Genomic DNA, 19,120 nt, shown 5'->3' on the forward strand with positions numbered 1-19,120 from the left:
TGACCTCAACTCGAAGGATGTAGCAACACACACACACGTCAGTGTTAAGCTGTCTTTGTGTTCACATCTTAGCAGACTGGGATTTCCCCGTGGAAGTGGAGAGATGAATAACTCAATAATCACGAGGAGGTTTCTGACCGACTACAAAGCTCCTCCGCTGACAGGCCTCCCACCACCCGCCGTCTTCTTCTGCCTTTGCTTTGTTTTTCCTCTCTGTTTGCAGCTTTTCCTCCTTCATTACTTTTGTTCTGCCATTCTGTTTGTGTGGATCCTCTTTCTGCCTCCACACCAGCGACATGCCTGTAAAACAGCTCCAGGCGATGCTTCACCATGAAAACTCTCCTGCCTTATCAGCCTCCACCATGAAAGAACCACGCTGCAGCAAAGGCAGAAGCATCCACCCCCCCGTTAATGGAGACACCGTAGGCTTTGAAAAAACAAGGTTGTGATTTCTGGGTGAAATGTTTTAGCCAGGCTCAGTCTGTCAGTCCAGGCTCTGATGGAGTGCCTTCATCTTGATCCCCAAGGAGAAATCCCACCAACTTTGCTGACTGTGCAGAGCTCAAAGGTCAAAGTTCATATGAACCAATTATTTTTTAGTATAATTTGTAACCTAAGGGGCTGAGGGCTCATGGGCTGAGGTGAAGCATTTAAAATGAAGGCTGATGTTTACAAAACAGAAAGGTGATTTCTGCCTCCTCCTGATTTTAATCAAATAAATAAATTAAACAATAATAACAAAGAATAAAACCTGAAAAAAACAAAACAATCAGAGAGAGAAATGTTCAGCTCATGACCCTGCCCCTCAAAAATCTACAAACGTAATGTTTTCTTTAGTGTCGACACGGACAGTATCAGTGTGCTGCCCAGCCCCCGTCTGTGGCACGACGTGAACGTCCGCCTTGGCTGAGCTTCCTTCAGGTAGTACCGGTAGATGTATATCAGGGTTGTTGAACTCCAGGCCAAGAGGGCCGGAGTCCTGCAGGGTTTAGATGTGTCCTCGATACTTCACAGCTGATTTAAACGGCTAAATGACCTCCTCAACATGTCTGAAGTTCTCCAGAGGCCTGGTAATGAACTGGTCATGTGATTCAGGTGTGTTGACCCAGGGTGAGATCTAAAACCTGCAGGACACTCGAGGTCTGGAGTTTGAGACCCCTGATGATAGAGAACAGTCCTCTTTGACAGCAACGTTAGAGGATTTTCATGAATAACTGCTTCATGTTTCTGGAACGAGACGTTTCAGACTTAAAGGGAAACAAACATCTCCTCAGAATTGGGCAGCCCACCCGAAAAACAGGGTCACAGGTAAGAGTATAAACTTATTTTTGATTCTAGGCTTTAAGTATTTCACTAAACAAATGTTAGACACACCAGGCTGTCAGTCCTGAAGCACGGCTTGTTGTCCTGCAGAGGCAGAAAAAGCAGCGAACGTTTGTGTTTGTTGAATGAAAAGCTGGTTATCAAAAGTTCCTGATTATTTCTGACTAATCACTTAATTGACGAAGCATCTGAAGACATGTGCGTCTGTCACACAGCTCCGTTGTGTTATTTCTGTGTATTTGCCTTTCAGATGGGATGTGGGGAGTCGGTCCCGGAGCTCAGCCCGACGCTTTTCACATTCAAATGAGCTCTTATTGGTGTGACATTGTTTAGTCACCTCTGGATTACCTCCGCCCTCCTCCAACAGCCCACCCTCCCACGCACACACTCCGGCAGACACAAAGCCGGCACGTTTGTTTATGATTTGCGTTTCTCTCCACGAAGGCAAACGAAGCGACACAGGCACGAATAAATTGCTCATTAGTGACGGTATGCTCCTGGATAAACAACGGCTCCCGCGCTGGGTGGCTTCCCGGCCCCGCTGGAGTCCATTAGATTTAGCTGAGGGGTGAGTGGCGCCAGCTGTGAGAGGCCACAGTGTGACAGAGCGCTCGGGGCGGTGTATACAACACCCACGGTCACACATCTATCACTGCCTCCACCCAAATCAAAGTAAGTGGTGGTGGTAATGCACCATTTTACTGTTTGCCAACAGCCAACAAACACTATAAAGAAGGAGAAGAAGAAATGAAAGTGAGGAGGCAGCAGTACTGTTCATGTGTTTGAGAGAAGAAGTCTGAAACATGTTGTCCGAGCGAGGGATGTTACATCCTCTGATTCAACAACCTCTCTGGTTAATCTGATCTAATCATTTTCACACATCCTGGATTAAAACATGGAATCGGCGGCGTGCGGCCTCGGCCCTCGGCTCAGCTGCGACGTCAATCAATACCTCACATGATCATGTGTCACGCGTGTGACGGGCACACTTAACTGAGAGCTGTGAGATCAGCAAAGACCGCTCTCCCACTTCTTCTCTGGTTTCATTCTAGAAAGAGGCGATAAAAACATGTCCGACAGAGGAAACGCCTCAGTGACATCATCGGCTCAGACACCACCGAGCTACAGCTGTGACTGCCAGCAGCACAGATCCTGACCTGCTCCAGGACTTTAGGTAACGTCAGCGTCTGATTGCACGTTTGCCTCACGTCGACCTTTGAACCTTCACGTTTTCCTCGCTTTGCTTTGTTTTCATTGGAGGATTCATTACTTGGGTTTCAGATCGAATCGAACTTTATAAACGTCCGTGTTAGGGTTAGGAAGAGGCGGGAATTGGGTTAAAATGTTCTCCTTCCCAACAGTGTGTGATGCCAGCGGGTGCTTCACAGGTTTATGAGACCTGACAGACCTGACTCACGCTAACTCATGCTCTCCATCACAGCAGCTGTGACGCACAGTAGCTGGTTCAGGAGGAGTGAGCATATCTAACCACCAGCTCGAGTCTTTAGCTGCTAATGCTCCCACAGGCTAGTCCCGCGCGGCGTCCGTCTGCTGTACAGGTAGCGTACCTGGGTTTATCGTTGGACACGGCTGCCTGTGGCCAAAACAGCGAGAACACTGAGCTGAACAAACGAGCTGAAAGTAGCGCTCGTGGAGCTCAGGGAAGCAGTGAGTTCATGGTGTATGTATGAAAACATGAATCCCAGCAACGACTGAGATCACAGAGGTTTGTGTGTAAAGATCGAAAGCATGGCTGTAAAACTTTGTGAGGCCCAAGGCGAAACAGAAAATGAATCCACATTATGGAGATAAGCTCCACTTAAATGTTCTCACCAACACACACACATTATCCTCAGTGGTCCCACACACATCCTCTCTTGTTTCCACCACATCCTCCCACGCACTCCCACCCACTTACACCACAGCGAGCCAGCGGCTCTTCTGACTCTGGATCTTTCTTCTTCACGGCTGATGATCCACTGAGAGCTCAGACTCACAGCAGCTGCAGACACATCACACCTAATCCCTCCTGGCAGGTAAAAGGCGCTACGCCGGGCTTCGATTTTGTCTCAACATAATAACCTCGTCCTGTTGATGTGCGAGGTGTGAGGTCACAGCCAGCAGGTGCTCGGGAGCATCGACGAGACAAAGGTGAATTCGTTTGAAGCGCGGAGATGAAGTCACACAGAACACGAACGGACGAGTTTCTTTAACAAAGATGAAGGATTTCTGCAAGCTTAGTCTGGGTTTGCATTTCTTTCACAGATATTTCACACAAACAGCTACAACCTTCACTTGATTATTAGCCACTTGGTTCAAATAAAAACTTCATTATGAAACTAAAATTAAACTAAATTACATTAGCTGTTCATTTAGCAAGCGAGTGAGTTAGCAGGTTCATCAGAGTCATTATAGATGCAAGGACGGAAAAGGTGGTGCTAAGAGTATAACGCTGGTTAAATTATACACGTGCTGCTTTTACACATCAGGCAAAATAGATAAGGAGACTGCAGTGATCGTTGCACTGGATCACGTGTCTCCCCAACACGTCTGTGTCAGGGATGCAGATCATGTGTGAAAACAGCAGCGAGTCACAGACGTTACAGCCTGTTTGCACACAGACAGTAAAAGTGAGTTTAACACACTGTTTGGTTCACAATTATTTCATTTTTGCTTCTTTTTGAGTCCGGTTGAACTTTACTGATGTGCCAGTAAGTTAATAACTTTAACTTATCAGCGTCTACCGTCACATCTCTCCGGCTCCCAGCTACACCCCTCCCAGGTGGGAGATCGCATTTCCTCTCAGAGCCTCGGTCTTTATCTTCTCCTCTTCTTCCTCCCTCTGCAGCATCGTTTGTCTCTGCTCGCCCCACCCTGAGCACGCAGGAAGGAAGCTTTAAATTAAAAGGAGATTTGACGTAAATCTCTTTATTTAATCAGACAGAAAAATGTCAATTTGGTTTGTGCACGCGCTTGTGTGTGTGTGTGTGTATTGGCAGTCTTTCCCATCCCTTTCCGTCATTTTCCCATCACCATGGTAACCCCCTGACTCCAGCAGCACACAGCAATATTTCCTCTTTTCCCATCCCCCAACACTGCCCCTCCTTCTTTTCTCCCATCCCCCACTCCATCCCTCCACACCTCTCCCTCGCTTTCTCTCCGGTGCCACTCCCTACATCGCCTCAACTCACCCCTCTCTCTCTCAGTCACACACAGACACACACACAGTTTCTCTTCCCATTGTCTCAGTTCCCACTCGCGTCTCCTCTGCTCAACACGAGTGGTCTGCAGTGTTAAAGCAGCCGTCCAGCTTTTGGGAAGCTTATTCCCTCCTTTTGTGCAGGTTCTTAAAGTGCACACACACACACACACACACACACACACACACACACACGCACAAATATAGCACAAATAAGGTGACAGATGGTGAGCCCAGGAAAAAGTTCTGCCGTCGCTGCAGGTATGAGGAGATAAAAGAAAAGCAGCAGGAGCTGAAATAATGCAGAACATACTAAAGTATCGAGAAACATATTTCCTCTTCCTGAGCGCTCATCTCTTAAACTGAAAAGCTTTATTTCGAGTACTCGGCGACTGGAGGTGCAACAGGATTAAACTCAAAAATGCAAAGAAATGTTAAATTATGCAAAGATAATCGTGGATTAAACGAGATAATTCTGCAGCTGTGGGATGACACGGACGCTGACATTTAATCAGACATGAGGATTATTTTCATCACTTATTAACTTTGGAATTATTTTCTTGATTATTCAATTGTGAGTCGAATATCAGAAAAATCAGACAAATGCTAAAGATAACATTTGCGTGCCACAAAGATGAACTTTTACTTAAGGGCAGTGATGAACCAATCAGACATTTCTCCATCATGAAGCATGTTGGTGACTGAAACCATCTAACAGTGAATTCTGGGGAAATGAAGACGATATGACGGCTCAGTTTATCCCCACTGAACATATTTATCTTTAGAACGATCCAAACGTTTCACTTGGAACAAGTAAGAACGACATTAAGCAGAAAAAAAGCGGAGCAGAGCCTGGATGCTGTGGTTTCCTAACGCACAGGCGAGCTTCTCTTTGGGCAACAAAGTGGCCGATGACCTCACTCCTCTTTATTTCCTGTAGGTCACTGTGGTCTATAAAATCTCTCCACACCAGCATTAGTAAACCACGGATATGAATATTAGGTTTTCCTCTTTTTTGCGGTGGAGTGTGAAAGAGGTCACAGCAGGTGTGACTGATCAGTGTTTACTGGCTTTGAATGAGTCACTCTTTGTTTTAGTGAAACAGACTCATCTGTGAGCAAAATGAACACAGGACAGAGTCTGAGCTCCACTCAGTGTCATAAAGATTAAGGGAAGGGACAAATGAACGCGTTTTAGACCACTCGAGTTTTTCTTCTGTTTCTGATTAGACTATTTGGGGATTTTATTATTTCTTTTAGAAAACTTTTTTAGAAAACTGAAAAAGTGCCTGAGATGATGTTTTTAAACCTTTTTCCCCGAAATCTCCCAAACATTCAGTTTATTATCAAATAAAAAAATGAAAAAACGCTGAAAACCAAAAAACGAGGCGTCCTGTTCTCGACTATATCAGCTTTGTATGAGTCACACTTTACGCTTCCTGAAACTCAAGTTTCACTTTTTAAAGAGAAGTTTTGAACACAAATGGATGTTTGTTCTTTATGACCATTTAAAGCTCTGACATTAGAAAAAACTAATGTTTAGTGATGCGAGTGAGTGCAGTCTGAGGCTCATGCACCATCACCACAGAAGATACATGACAGGAAATATATGGTAAAAATTATCCTTTGATCAAACCAGTTTTGCTGGTTGGTGAGAAGCATCAGATTTATGTCTCGTATTGCTCATCTTCTGGTCAGGAGACTGTATGTCATGTGACCTTTGGTCCACCGAGTCACTGATCATATTGTTTGTCTGATATTTGTCTGATAGAGTCTCTGTGCTGGTGGTCACGCCATGAATGGACTCTTGTCATGGATCAGCTACACTGCCCACAAAAACAGACACATTTACTCCACTGTATGTGTGTGTGAGTGTGTGTGTGTGTGTGTGTGTGTGTGTGTGAGTGAGTGTGAGTGTGAGTGTGTGTGTGTGTGTGTGTGTGTGTGTGTGTGTGTGAGTGAGTGTGAGTGTGTGTGTGTTAAAGCCAGTGAAGTCAGATTAGCTGCTTCTGAAGAGATTAAAGCCCCAAACACAGAGGGGCTGTTAAAACCTGCCTACAGGCTCTAATCCGGGCTAATGGACGCACCCCCCAATCTCCACACACACTTGAAAAAGGAAGGAGGAAAAGATGGGAGGGGGGTGTTAAGGGCATTCCTTAATTTCTAAACACAAAGACCTCATTTGTTGAGGGTAAAATGGAAAAAAGGCGATGTGGAAGAACAAAAGGTCAAAAGAGAGGAAAGATGTTTCGAGGGGGAGGGAGCGGGGGCGTGAGAGCGAGATGGATGAAGATGGATGAGAAATGCCACAAAGAGAATCACAGACGACACTCAGAGCAAAGACGGACAGAGGAACTGAGAAAGAGCTAAATTCAGACTAATCTTATTTTCTGAACCCAGACCTCCATCTGACCTGCGGACCTGCGGCTGAAACCTTTTAGTCCAAACTGCTCATTCTTTGATCCACTTGATAGACCTGCTGGGACAAGACAAATTCAGGTTGTCCTCCCAGTCTGCATGCTAACGTAGGGATGTAGACACCGAGGCTTGCCCGAGGGCCCAGAATTACTCTCAGTAACAACTTCAGTCAGAGCGCTTTTAAACAGGTTTAAACAGTCTCCGCTAAACAACCGCATCGTTCCTCTGACATGTTCTGCATGCAGAGCTGCTAAATGCTGCTCGGGACGTCAGAAAACGATTAATGGAGAATATTTATGTGACAATATTTATTTGTAAAAAGTCACAAAAAGTTGTGGAGAAACTGCCACAGAGTTTACGTTGATATTATTTTCAGAAATGTTGCGTAAAGTTAAATTTTTTGATGTGTGAAGAGTCTTTACCCATATCTGTAAAACTGATGATATCATTTTTACCTCAAACACTCCAAAGATCACACGTCTGGATCAACGCTTCGGTAAATGTTTGCTCCCAGCCTGGAAACTGTGACAGATGTTTACAGATGGGCCACATTTATGCCACTTGTTATATCTTTGCCCTTTTCATAACCTCTTATTAGTATATTGATCTTGTAAATGTAGATGAATAAACACGTCATCATTTTTGTGTCATAATTCAGAATCCAGGTTGATCAGATAGAGGCTGTCTGAATAATTTCAAATGCTTTTAACTGTATCAGGTGTGTCAGGTGGGCGAGTTTGCTCCGTCTGGATGAATAAGACTCACACAGGAGGCTCAGTGTGTGCCACATTGTTGGACAGCACCGAGCGCCCAGCACTCGCACACTCTGTAACTGCTGTCAGCTTCATATCATTTCTTATCAGCTGGCTCTCTGCAACGTACGGGTTGGTGTCATTATAGAAAACTATATTAAAGAATTTAAAGTGTCATAATGTTTGGATGATACAAAAGCAAAAACACAGAAATATATCGATGAAGAAGTGATTTAATCACCACGTCACCAGCGGCGCACACAGGGTTAGCTGGTTTAATTTGGGCGTTTTTCTGTCAAAAATCAAATCAAATCAATGTTCTGCAGATATCGTTCACTTAGTTTCATAAATGTTGTCGACATTAAGACAAGAGGACAGTGAGTGTCAGTGTAATTAAAAAGAGCTGCTCCTAATTTCAAGAATATATATGTACTTAATTTTTATTTTATACATTATTTAATTTAATTTAATGTATTTCATTGAGGGTAAAAACAAAAATCTCAGAAAGGCTTTCAGAAGAAAAGACGGGGAGGTTATGGTCTGATTGTGAAATAGAGAAACTTCATCATCTGCACAACTTAATATCATTAAAAATTCAGCGATCCGTCTGCAGTGAGGCGCTGCACACAGACACGAGTCTGTTTAAGGGAATTCCTGTCAGAAACACTTTAATAAGTTCAAACTCATTCACGAGAACGAAAAGCAGACGCAGAGCTGGAACTGAGCTCAGTCTGAAATGCGTCAGTGCTGCTGCTTCCTCTCCACTAAACATGACAGAAGACTGTTGAACTGAGTCTGAGGCAGGAAACAGTCGACTTTCAAAGCACAGAAACGGATCAGCTCAGAGTGTCTTTTAAAGAAGACGTGCTGCAAAACAGTGGGAAGCTACTTTTTCATGTTACTGTGACAGCACTGAGCAGCTCCTTCAGTGGGAGACTGCGGCACCCACGGTGTGGGACGGAGAGATTTCGCAGGTCTTTCCTCCCCACTGCTGTCAGACTCCATAATAAAGACTTTAACTGATCAAGCACATCCACACATGTGCAATAACACTAAGTGCAATAATCTTTTCTGTCATCGTTGTATTTTTACTCAGTTGTATATAGTATTTGTATTTGTATTCTATTTTTATCTTATTGTATATTTTTATTTTATTTTATTCTACTGTATATAGTATATTATTTTATTCTATTCTGTACAGTTGTGTACTGTATTTATTCTTATTGTATTCTAATTTTTGCCTCATAACTTTTGCACTGTCCACTTCCTGCTGTGACAAAACAAATTTCCCACGTGTGGGACTAATAAAGGTTATCTTATCTTATCTTATCTTACTGGCAGCAAAAACAAAAGATGGATATGTTTGTTCAAAGAACAGTAAAGTTTAAAAACATCATTTGTTAATTATTGCAGTCATATCTTGAGAACAGGGCTGTGCAGAGCGCTCCTTTCATGATGCATATTTTTTTCATGTGGCTGTCTGGAGGTAGTCTACTGTAAGTACAAAAGCCTGAATAAAAAATGCAGGCAGATGGTTTCAGTCAGTTTGACTGCTGCCAAAGATCTGGGGAGGGGAGAAAGAGAAAAGGGCTAAAAATCCTCCTACGCCACTCAGCCCTAAATATCCCTCCTCCTCCTCCTCCTCTCATCCCAGTCCAGGCTCCCTCTCACCTTCCACATCCTCTCATTTCTTCTGCTCTTTTTGGATTCAGGCTCTTCTGGGCTAAATCCTTCACCTCCCGTTTCACTCAAACTCTGCACCTTATCAACTTCCCCTCCTTCAGCTCTCCTTCCACCTCCTCTCTCTTATTCCTGCTCTCAGGTTCTGGCCTAATTTTAAGTGAGAAAACTCCACAATGCAGGCAAAGAATGACAAAGAGGCCTAAATGATGTTGCCATGAGGAAAAAGAGGAATTCCAGAGTAAACAGAAGCAAAGGACAAACACAGCTTTCTCTTCCTGCATTTTATCCCCCAATTCAGAGAGAAGTTGAGCTACAGGAAACACTTTTTTTTACACGTTTCTTGGTCATAAATGCTGATAAACTGAATATGTTCTTGGTTTTGGACCGCTAACTGGACAAACCAAAGACCCTGTTAACCTGGAAACAGCACCATTCAGCACCAGGCCATGGGCGGACAGCAGCCTGGAAGCTGGCATGGACACAAGATGGGAATTGCAGTTATGTTGTTTGGAGATATAAAGATCAGACTAAATCATTCCTGGCAGAGACTTTTAGCATGAAAGGAAGCGTGCTACAGAGCAGCAGTGAATAATTTAACACGATAATGTGGTATAGTGCAGCATTTCATTCAATATTCATAAAAACACACGGCCGCAGATGATTTATCAGATATTAAAAAGCTGAATCGGGTCAGACACTCCCTACAGATGGATTTACCTCCACACAAACATCACGAGTGAACATTTACTGACCCGAGCATGTTTGAGTCAAAAGGTGAAATCACAGACAGGAGGAAGTGCGCACCAACACCCACACATGTATGTACAGTGACACACAAACACTTGTCTAGTATCTCAGCACAGTCGCTCACACACTACCTGCCTTCCTATTATGTAAGACACCGTTAGAGCCTCCAGCCCTGATCTCCAACCCACTGACACACAGACACACACATTCATGGATGGAAACCCAGACACCAGCAGAAGCCTGGGATGCTTCAGTGTTAGTCCTACCTCTGCAGGTGTCTCCTCTTGATGTGTCTCCTCCTCTCAGGCTCCTCTCCGTGGCTCTTCTTCTAGCTCTGTATTGTTTCTCGGTCCAGTCCACCGACTCGTGCCTTTTCCTCCTGTCGTTTTTTGCACTGATGCTGCAGTGGTACAGAAAACACACCCTTCTGAGCTCTGCCTCTTCTCCCTCCCTCCTTCCCTCTCTGCTGCTCTCGGATTGGCTGCTTCACAGAGATGACATCAGCCTTTTTATTGTAGTCTCTCTCTCTCCCTCTCTCTCTCTCCATATACCTCCTGCCCCTCCCTTCCTCTTTGCTTCAAAGCCCCCCCCCCCCCCCCCATCCCCTATTTTTACCTCTCCATACTCTCTGTCTTTTATATTTATATTTATATTTATATTCCTTATATCCATTAATGCTGCTAATGGCTGAATCACAGAAGCACAAGCTCATTATAAAAGCTTCCTATAGTTCAATAAGAGATGTTTGTTTGCCAGTACACTGGTCCATTACAGAGGGAAGCCTTACAGTTTGGGTAAATATTTTAGATTTTTTAAAAATTATTAAAATTTTTTTTTGAATTATGATATTTTAGACCAGATCGATCAAAGCCCCTAAACCCTGAAATGGAAAAATTGAAGATAATGGATGGATCCATGAAATTAGAGTTATTATATTCTTCTTCTTCCCTTTCTTTTTTTGGAGCACTATTCAGAATTACAGGACAGAAGAGGGAGAATATGACCCTTTAAGTTCAGCTACACTAATGAATAGAAACTGAACTGAACTGATTAATTAGTAATTTCCATCTTCAGGGTCCTGAAAGTGAGTTTCTTGCTAAAGCTTGAATACGAGCAGTGCCCTCGGTGAAATAGCAGCTGGTTCTTGCTTTGCATGAACTCAGCAGGTTTAAAGACTGAAGCATTTTCGACCTGAGCCAGTGTGACCATATGACCGTGGGTTAGTCCGGTGGCATCGTTGGGACTTATGTCACAAGCCTCTAACAAAGGTTTGTATTGTTTACTGATAACTGTAGATAAATGTGACTGCAGACATCAAGTCAACAAATTGGTGGGTGAAATTGTGTTACGCATGTCAGTGGCGTCCTGTTAGGGCAACCAATCAGAGGCGTGCTTGTCTCATGAAAACACAACAAAGTGAATCTACTGTTGTTGTTTTATTAGTTTTATTTTTTATTCTGGCTGCTGGTGGTTATTGTCTCTGGAAGCAGGATTAACTCTGCTTGACTGTGATTACACTAGAATCTGTAGTTTAAGTGTTTAAATGTTATTTCTTCTGCTTAATGCAGGCTTTAAAGTTAAAACTTGTTGTTAATCTTCAGCTCTTTAAATAATTTATTTTGTTTTAGTTTATTATGTCTTTGGGTAAATTGGCTATGTCATAGTTAAAAGGCCCACTCCCTTTAAAACCCTGAAAAATGTGTGACATAACAGAGCAGTACCGCCCCTGAACTCACCACCAACAGCAGCTCACATTGTGCTTCTTCCATCTCCTTCCAGTCTGTCCAGATGCCTTCCCGCTCTGCTCCTCCTTCTTTTCCTCCTCTCATAATTAGAATGGAGATTATGTTCTCTGGTATCCAGATTATAAAACCCAGTGACATCCATGTGACATTTTGTTAACTGCCAAACAGAGCAGGCATCCAAAACACGCACACACTTTCTCTGTGTGTGTTTGTGTGTGAAAGATAAATACAGAAAGAAGGATGTGAGAGGACAGATGGACGGGACCAGGCGTCAGTTTTTTAAGTGGTTTTCTTTAGCAGGAAGATGGATATGATGAAACAGTGATCGGTTAGTGTTTCTTTGTGTCTCATCGTTGTTGTGCTCTTCTCCATAGCTCTCCGACAGCTTAATATAAAACACAAATCATCAGTCAAACAATCTGCAAATCCCACAAAGACATTTAAAAGAAAAGAAAAACCTGCTTTGAAGAGGCCTGAGCATTATTAAGCCTGCAGCATGAGATCCTCCTCTTTAACAACCAGACTAAAACGCAGAAATGTAATAAAAAGCTAAAATAACTGACATTAAATAGCATAAAAGCTACACAAAAGCACACATAAGCAACGCATTTCTGATTTCTACGTGATTCATGCACTCAGTGAGGTTGAGTACGGTGCAGGTCTGCTTTTTACTCAGGCTACACGTGTGGTCCTGTGAAAATGTCACGTTGTGAGGCAAATTGTAACCTTACCAATCCTGGACGAGCCCCCATTGGTCACAAAGTGTATCAAGGACAGAAAGCAAGGTAAGCAGAGACTCCTCACATGAAGTCAGCAAACTGAGTGATGCAAGGAAAGAGAGGAAGTCATTATGTCCTACAGGACTGTTGAAGGTAAAGTGCGAGACATGTTAAAGTTTGGATTATTCTTCTGTTACATTCTTTGGTAGCACTCATTGCACACACGTACTTGTGTAGCATTTCCTGTAGAATCTGCACAGAGAAGTGTTGAGAAAAACTGAAACTGAGCACATCAGGAACCAGGCTTCAGTTAGCTGTCAGGATAAAGTGTTTGGTGGTCCCTCCCTCTGTGCTGCGCAGCCAGGACGATGACCTCCAACGCACAACCTTTTGTTCTATATGGTTACACCATACTCGCAAATCACTTCATGTAGCTGTATTTAACTGGGAATATGTGTATGCAGTCAAAACAGCAAATCTAAGAAGGGAGGTAAAAAAAGCTGAGACACAGCAAAGACTGCACAAAGCTAGCTGGCCTTTTCAATACCATCTAAAACATACACACAAAGTTTTGTCAGGGAACACCTGTTTGAACAGTGTTTGGACCTGCATGTGTGTCACAGCCTCAGGTACAAACAGATGTCACAGAAACTGCTTTAGCAAATTTGGGGTATTTCAGAATAATTTCTATTGTAATTTACTGTCCAGCAGCTGATGATTAGATTTAACCTTTTCATTCCTTAACTGTGTGTTAAAGAAGAAAAACACAAGAAGCATGTCTCTTTCTAAGAAAAGGGAACTGGACAGTTTTTGTATCACAGCAAGTTTCAGAAAACAAACTTCAAGTTTCCAGGTTTAAATTCTCAGATGCAAACATGCAGACATGATAAAAATAAAAGGTGATTTCCAGAAGTTTAATATATTCATTTTAATACTGAAAAGGCCTTTCTTCCTCTCAGCCTGCTCTGTTAATGCTGAAATAATAATGAAGTACAGTCAGCTTACTGATGAAACGAGTGACAGAGCATTTCATATTCCATTACGAGGCAAACGTAAATGAGCACCGTCCTCGTGCTCGTTATAGTGTGAAGGTGCTTACACTCACTATTCAGACTAAATAATAATAATAAAGTACATATTGTGCTACATGAGCCAACAGCAGGTCCAGCTGAGCTGCAGGAAGATGCCTCACTGCTTAATTTAAATCAATTACAATTCAGTTTTATTTATATGGCACCAAAAGCACAACAACAGTCACCTGAAGGCGCTTTATTTTGTAAGGTAAAGATTCTACAGCAATACAATATTATACTAATACTTATATATGTTTTAAATGTGTTTTATCTGAGCTAATGTTTAATAAAAGTTTAACTTAATAGTGATGAGACTGGACCTGAGCAGGCCGAGCCTTCGTTATGCATCCCTTTGTGCACACAGTTACAGTAAATCACCAACTGACCGGATTTAAAGGAGCTTAAGCGAGAGAACGACCAAAGTTATGAATATTTCTTCTCAGAGTTTTCGATGTCTGTTTGTTCACAGGCTGACACAGTGCTGTATAGAGCAGTGCTGCTACACGGCTGAACCGCAGTGAAAGTGTGAGCACCATCCAAACTGCTCTTTAGACAAAAACCAGGGTATTTCCAGATTCCCCCTCTTTCATTTTCATCTTCTGATCTCCTTCTGCTCAGAAAATTGAGTTTCCTCTCAAGCAGACAGCGGGCCCATTATCTCCTCCACCTCCTGCAGCTTCAGCTTGTCCCCTCCTCCCCCCGACTTCCATAGCCTTCCTCCATTTTCATGTCCTCTATTGCTTAATTCGCTTAACCTGCAAGTGCGTGTGTGTGTGTGTGCGTGTGTGTGTGTGTGTGTGTGTGTGTGTGTGTGTGTGCGTCTGAGAGCTGATGGTTAAGAGTCAAAGATCAATACAACAGACGAGGATCATTCCCTCTCATGTCCTTGTCTCATGTCTGGCATTGTCTGGGACATGTCATTAAAACACACACACACACACACACACACACACACACACACACACACACACACACACACACACACACACACACACGCACGCACACACGCACACACGCACGCACGCACACACACACACACACACACACGCTTTCTGTGTGGATACTGTTTACTGTAATTGCGACTCAACCTCTCAATACAGAACACCAACAACCTGCAGCATGTGTGCACACACACACACACACACACACACACACACACACTGGGATTAAAGACGTCCTGTCATCCGAAGTGTGAGGCTGAAGTGCAACAGAGAGAATAATGTCAGAATTTTAAAAGACAGCAGAAGCTGAGGAGCAGCACTGATGTAGATGTGATCAAAGGAAAAAGTGAAAAGATGAATAAAGGTTAAAGTTTTATTCTATTACAATAAATCCTGTAAAGCAATCAGACCATCAGGATTATGAATTCTGCGTCTGCTGAAGCAGAAAAAAACATTTTAACCCTCTGGGGTCCAGGGTGTAATCGCCATTTTTAACTACTTCTGATGATTTCCTCCACATTTCACCTTTAAAAACGATTTACTTTGTCTTGTTTGGTCTCATCAGCACAACCTCACGTGTCTGAATCTGCAGTCATGCTTTCATTTTGACTACTGTAGTAACACAACTGATCTAAAATCAGACAAAAAACATAAAATCAGAGTAGATAATGTTATATTTTTACTGTAACAACCACAAACATGTTTATTGAATCATATGTCATAACCTTAAATGTAAATATAAATTGTCAATTTTAAAATCATATGCACAAGTTTTGCAAACAAGTTATTTGCAGCCATTTACCTTTGACCTTGATCTTTTAAACAACGTCTTCCTCATGATGCACCGATGAAGCATCAGTGCACTCTCACACCTTCAGCAATCACATTAACGAGACAGACTGAATATGCAGCAGTCGTTTCTTTTCATTACTGACGGTCAGTGAATTCATGTGTCTGTCGTGTGTTTGTTAATATCACCGCCTATGATTAGAGGTGGAGTCTACAGCATATGACCAGTCACAGACATGAACATGTCTATTTGCAGAAGAGTGGCATGTCTAAGCTCATAACATGCTCAAAATCAAAAAAGCATGTGACTTGTTCATTAATTATTTTGAGTCAGTGGTTTTTTGTGACTTTAGACAGTCTCTACAAACTGTGGACCCTCTTTGTACCTCTGAGCTCTGCTGATGCCATTCTTGAGATTCCAGAGAACCAATGGAAGACGTTCTTATGTGCTGATGTCGTAATCTCAAATCTATTCTGCGACAGAGCAGGATACATCTGCAGCACAAGTTACCACGGTGATGTTTCCATAAACAGGACAACCATGCACACTGAAAACAAGTGAGTGTGAAAAGAGGCAGCACAACTTCCTGCTCACTTTCTTTGGTTCCCAGTTCATCAGGATAGATCAGCTACACCTGAGGGAAGAGCACAAGCGCGTGATGAACCATAAACAATAAACCCTGAACCTGGGCTATGAGAAGCACTGATGCCATAAAAACATTCTGATAAATAACAAGAGCCATCTGTTTTTGAAATGATTATTTTACTGGAGACTGTGAGCAGATTGTACCACTGCTGCTGCCTGTTTCCACGTGAGCAAAGGTCATCTACTCTTTGCTGGGCCTCGTCCTTTAGATGTCACAGTGAACAGTGCCATCTGGTGGTAAGTTAAAGCACTGCACACAGAATACATGGCTAGAACGTGGATTACCGCGGGAGCGTCATTCTACTGGATTTCATCCATAACCCAGCGCGTAGCGTAAGAACGCAGACGATCACCTTGCGTGTTCCTCACGAACACTGAGGGACTTGACAGATCGTCATTATAGTGCACCTCGGAGTGAGAGCGGGCGTCTTAAATGATAAAATCCAGAATTAGATTTCTTCCTTTCTTAGAAATACAGTAAAAACATCTTCTGTTGTAAAAATCTCATCAACTTTCTAAAGTGTCACACTGATGTAGGCACAGAGAATCATCATCCAGCATCCTCCCCTGTCACATCACCCTGCTCACTATCCATCCTCCTCCTCTGTGGTCTTCCTCTTTTCCATCTTCATCATCCTTTGTTCAATATCTCCACTACCCCCGAGTAGAGATGTTCAGAACATCTCAGCATGTCTTTGTTTTTATAACTGGTTATTCTAAACTGGCTGCATGTGTGGATGTGAGATTGTGTCAGCCTGCTCACCCTGTACTGATGCTCACACGAAGCCCTTTGTAATGGAGGGAAACAGGTTTATTTCCGCTGCTGGAGCCTCTAGTGGACATTAGAGGAACTGCATCTTATTAATATTATTACAGCTTACGGAGATGATGGTGATGATGATGAGGATTATAATAATCTCTGTAATCTTATATACAGAAGAATAGACTGAACTAGGATATTTATACATATATGTCCTAACTTTATCAAAGCAGCCTTTCAAAAATGCTGATATTCAACATTTAAATTAACACTGAAACTTTTTAAAGCCTTTCTTTGTCTCACTTCCCCGTTTCTTCCTCTCATGGTCTTCGGTAAAGTCACACAGAAACTTGTGGTTTGTGATGCAACTGAAACGGCACATTGTCTGGTTCCTCTTTTATTTTTTCTTGAAAGAGGAGAAATAAATACTTCTTTTTTTACTTTTGTCTGGCAGCACGCAGTTAATCTTTGACATCCATCAGGTCACTGGCGAACCACTGAGTAACCCTCAGTGGTTCGCCAGTGACCTGATTAGGTTTTTCTTTGGCCACATCTTAAAAAAGAAGAAACTAGAAGACGATATCTTCACATTCTCATATTAAACTTTGTGGTTTTCTGTCATGAGCCTCCTGTGTGGGAATATCAAAAACAGGAAGCTGAACGTCCAGATTCAGGTTGTGGATAATAATTTATTACGGTGCCCACAGCCTGTGGGTTTTTTCCTGTTGCTGTTGCTCTCGGGTGGAGATGTGGCTGGTACAGGTCGACCTGTAGGTGGAGTCTTTTCTCGGGTCTTCTATGCCTGCTGTGCATTGTTGAATGATTTCTTGGTATTCAAGGACCGGCTGGTTCTGCTGCTGTCTCTGTGATGGTGGTAAACACGCCTCCTTTCTAACTGCGTATTTTGTTCGTGTCTCTCTGTTCTTGTTTGCTCAGTTCGTTGGCTGAAGCCTGTCAGATATTCCCAACTTCTCTAACCTGCATCTCTACAAGGAGTTTAACTTACTGACTGTGGCTGTTTGACTCAGGTAGGTTGCAGAACTTACCTGCGACTCACCTGAAGTGCTCACTTTCCCTCTGGAATTCTGTCCGCTGTCTGCTGCTCTTCTTCTATCCTAGTCAGGAACACAACCACTAAGACCTGAATCATTTTGCAGAACCAACAAGGTCACGTCAGTCTCACCTTGGATGTGTTTAAAGTCTCCTCTTCCCCCTTCAATACCACAAATATTTTTAATTGAAGCAGCTGGTTATATTTGGATTAGGATGAGGTTATTTTTTTGTAAACTACAGACTTCCATGAAATTTATGATGTGTTCAAATAAAAAAAAACAAAACACAAGTGTGGATGCAAACTGTTTTCAGCTGAGAGAAGCAGAACATCAAATAAGCTCAGGCCAGAAGAGACTCAAACTACCAACCCAGTTCACATCTCACATCACAGGTTTCCAGTGATGACATCAGCAGGCAGAGAGGTGATGGTCAGATCCAAGGAACTTCAGCGCTGCGGGTCGAGCAGCGAAACATGGGTACATATCTGGGAACTGTTATAAAATATAATCCAAGTGCCTGTTTGCTAAGTATATTATATATTAGGTGTACTTCCATGGTACATTAGTTCCTGTATGGCACTGTCATTAAATCTGTTCTTCTTAATTATTAATAACTTTGTAAAAAACACTTAAACTAAAATATTCTGTTTGCAAACTGAATTACACTTAACTGTTCAAATCTGTTTAAACTGCTTTAATCAACCGCTTCGCACTACAACCTGGTTTGCTTCTTATCTGTAGTTATTTTTATTTAATTGAATAACTGTACAGTACTCTGTTTATAGTAACCACTGTCCTTGATGTAAATATGTAAGAAAAATTGTGCATGTTTCTGTCCTGTGTCCTGTTTGTTGTATATGTGTCTTTCTGGCTGCTGTTACAACCAAATTTCCCCTTGTGGGACAATTAAAGGATTATTCTATTCTATTCTATTCTATTCTATTCTATTCTATTCTATTCTATTCTATTCAAAGTGCTGTAAAAACATAAACCTGCATACGATTTTGACTTCCTCGTATTGCAACGGGAACTTCTGCACCTGTGCAGTTTCTTCTTCATGTTTTGTTTTTGAAAATATTCTTAAGGGACTCAGATTAGAGCAGAAACAACTCAAACAAGCATCATCAGGCAGACAGTGGATAAATAAAAATGGAGTGTGACCAAATGCAAATAAAAATGCTGCAAAGGTTACTCATGATACAAATGAAAAGGTTAAAACAACCTCACAAAGACAGAAAACCTGAGTCCTTCTTGAAGCAAAGGAGGTCCACCCA

The 19,120-nt window shown here is 42.5% G+C and overlaps 1 protein-coding gene across 3 annotated transcripts in view; it reads right to left on the reverse strand.

Annotated features, from left to right (window-relative positions):
* Window positions 1-10,549, reverse strand: part of LOC113013792 (neural cell adhesion molecule L1.1-like) — a 44,816-nt gene extending 34,267 nt beyond the window's left edge. For all 3 annotated transcript variants that reach the window (XM_026154948.1, XM_026154947.1, XM_026154946.1), the window contains exon 1: window positions 10,388-10,549. The gene's annotated coding sequence lies outside the window, so the exon portion shown is untranslated. The remainder of the gene's footprint in view (window positions 1-10,387) is intronic.
* Between the last annotated feature and the right edge of the window lie 8,571 nt (window positions 10,550-19,120).

Source organism: Astatotilapia calliptera, chromosome 20 (genome assembly GCF_900246225.1).
Source record: "Astatotilapia calliptera chromosome 20, fAstCal1.2, whole genome shotgun sequence".
NCBI classification, from domain to species: Eukaryota; Metazoa; Chordata; class Actinopteri; order Cichliformes; family Cichlidae; genus Astatotilapia; species Astatotilapia calliptera.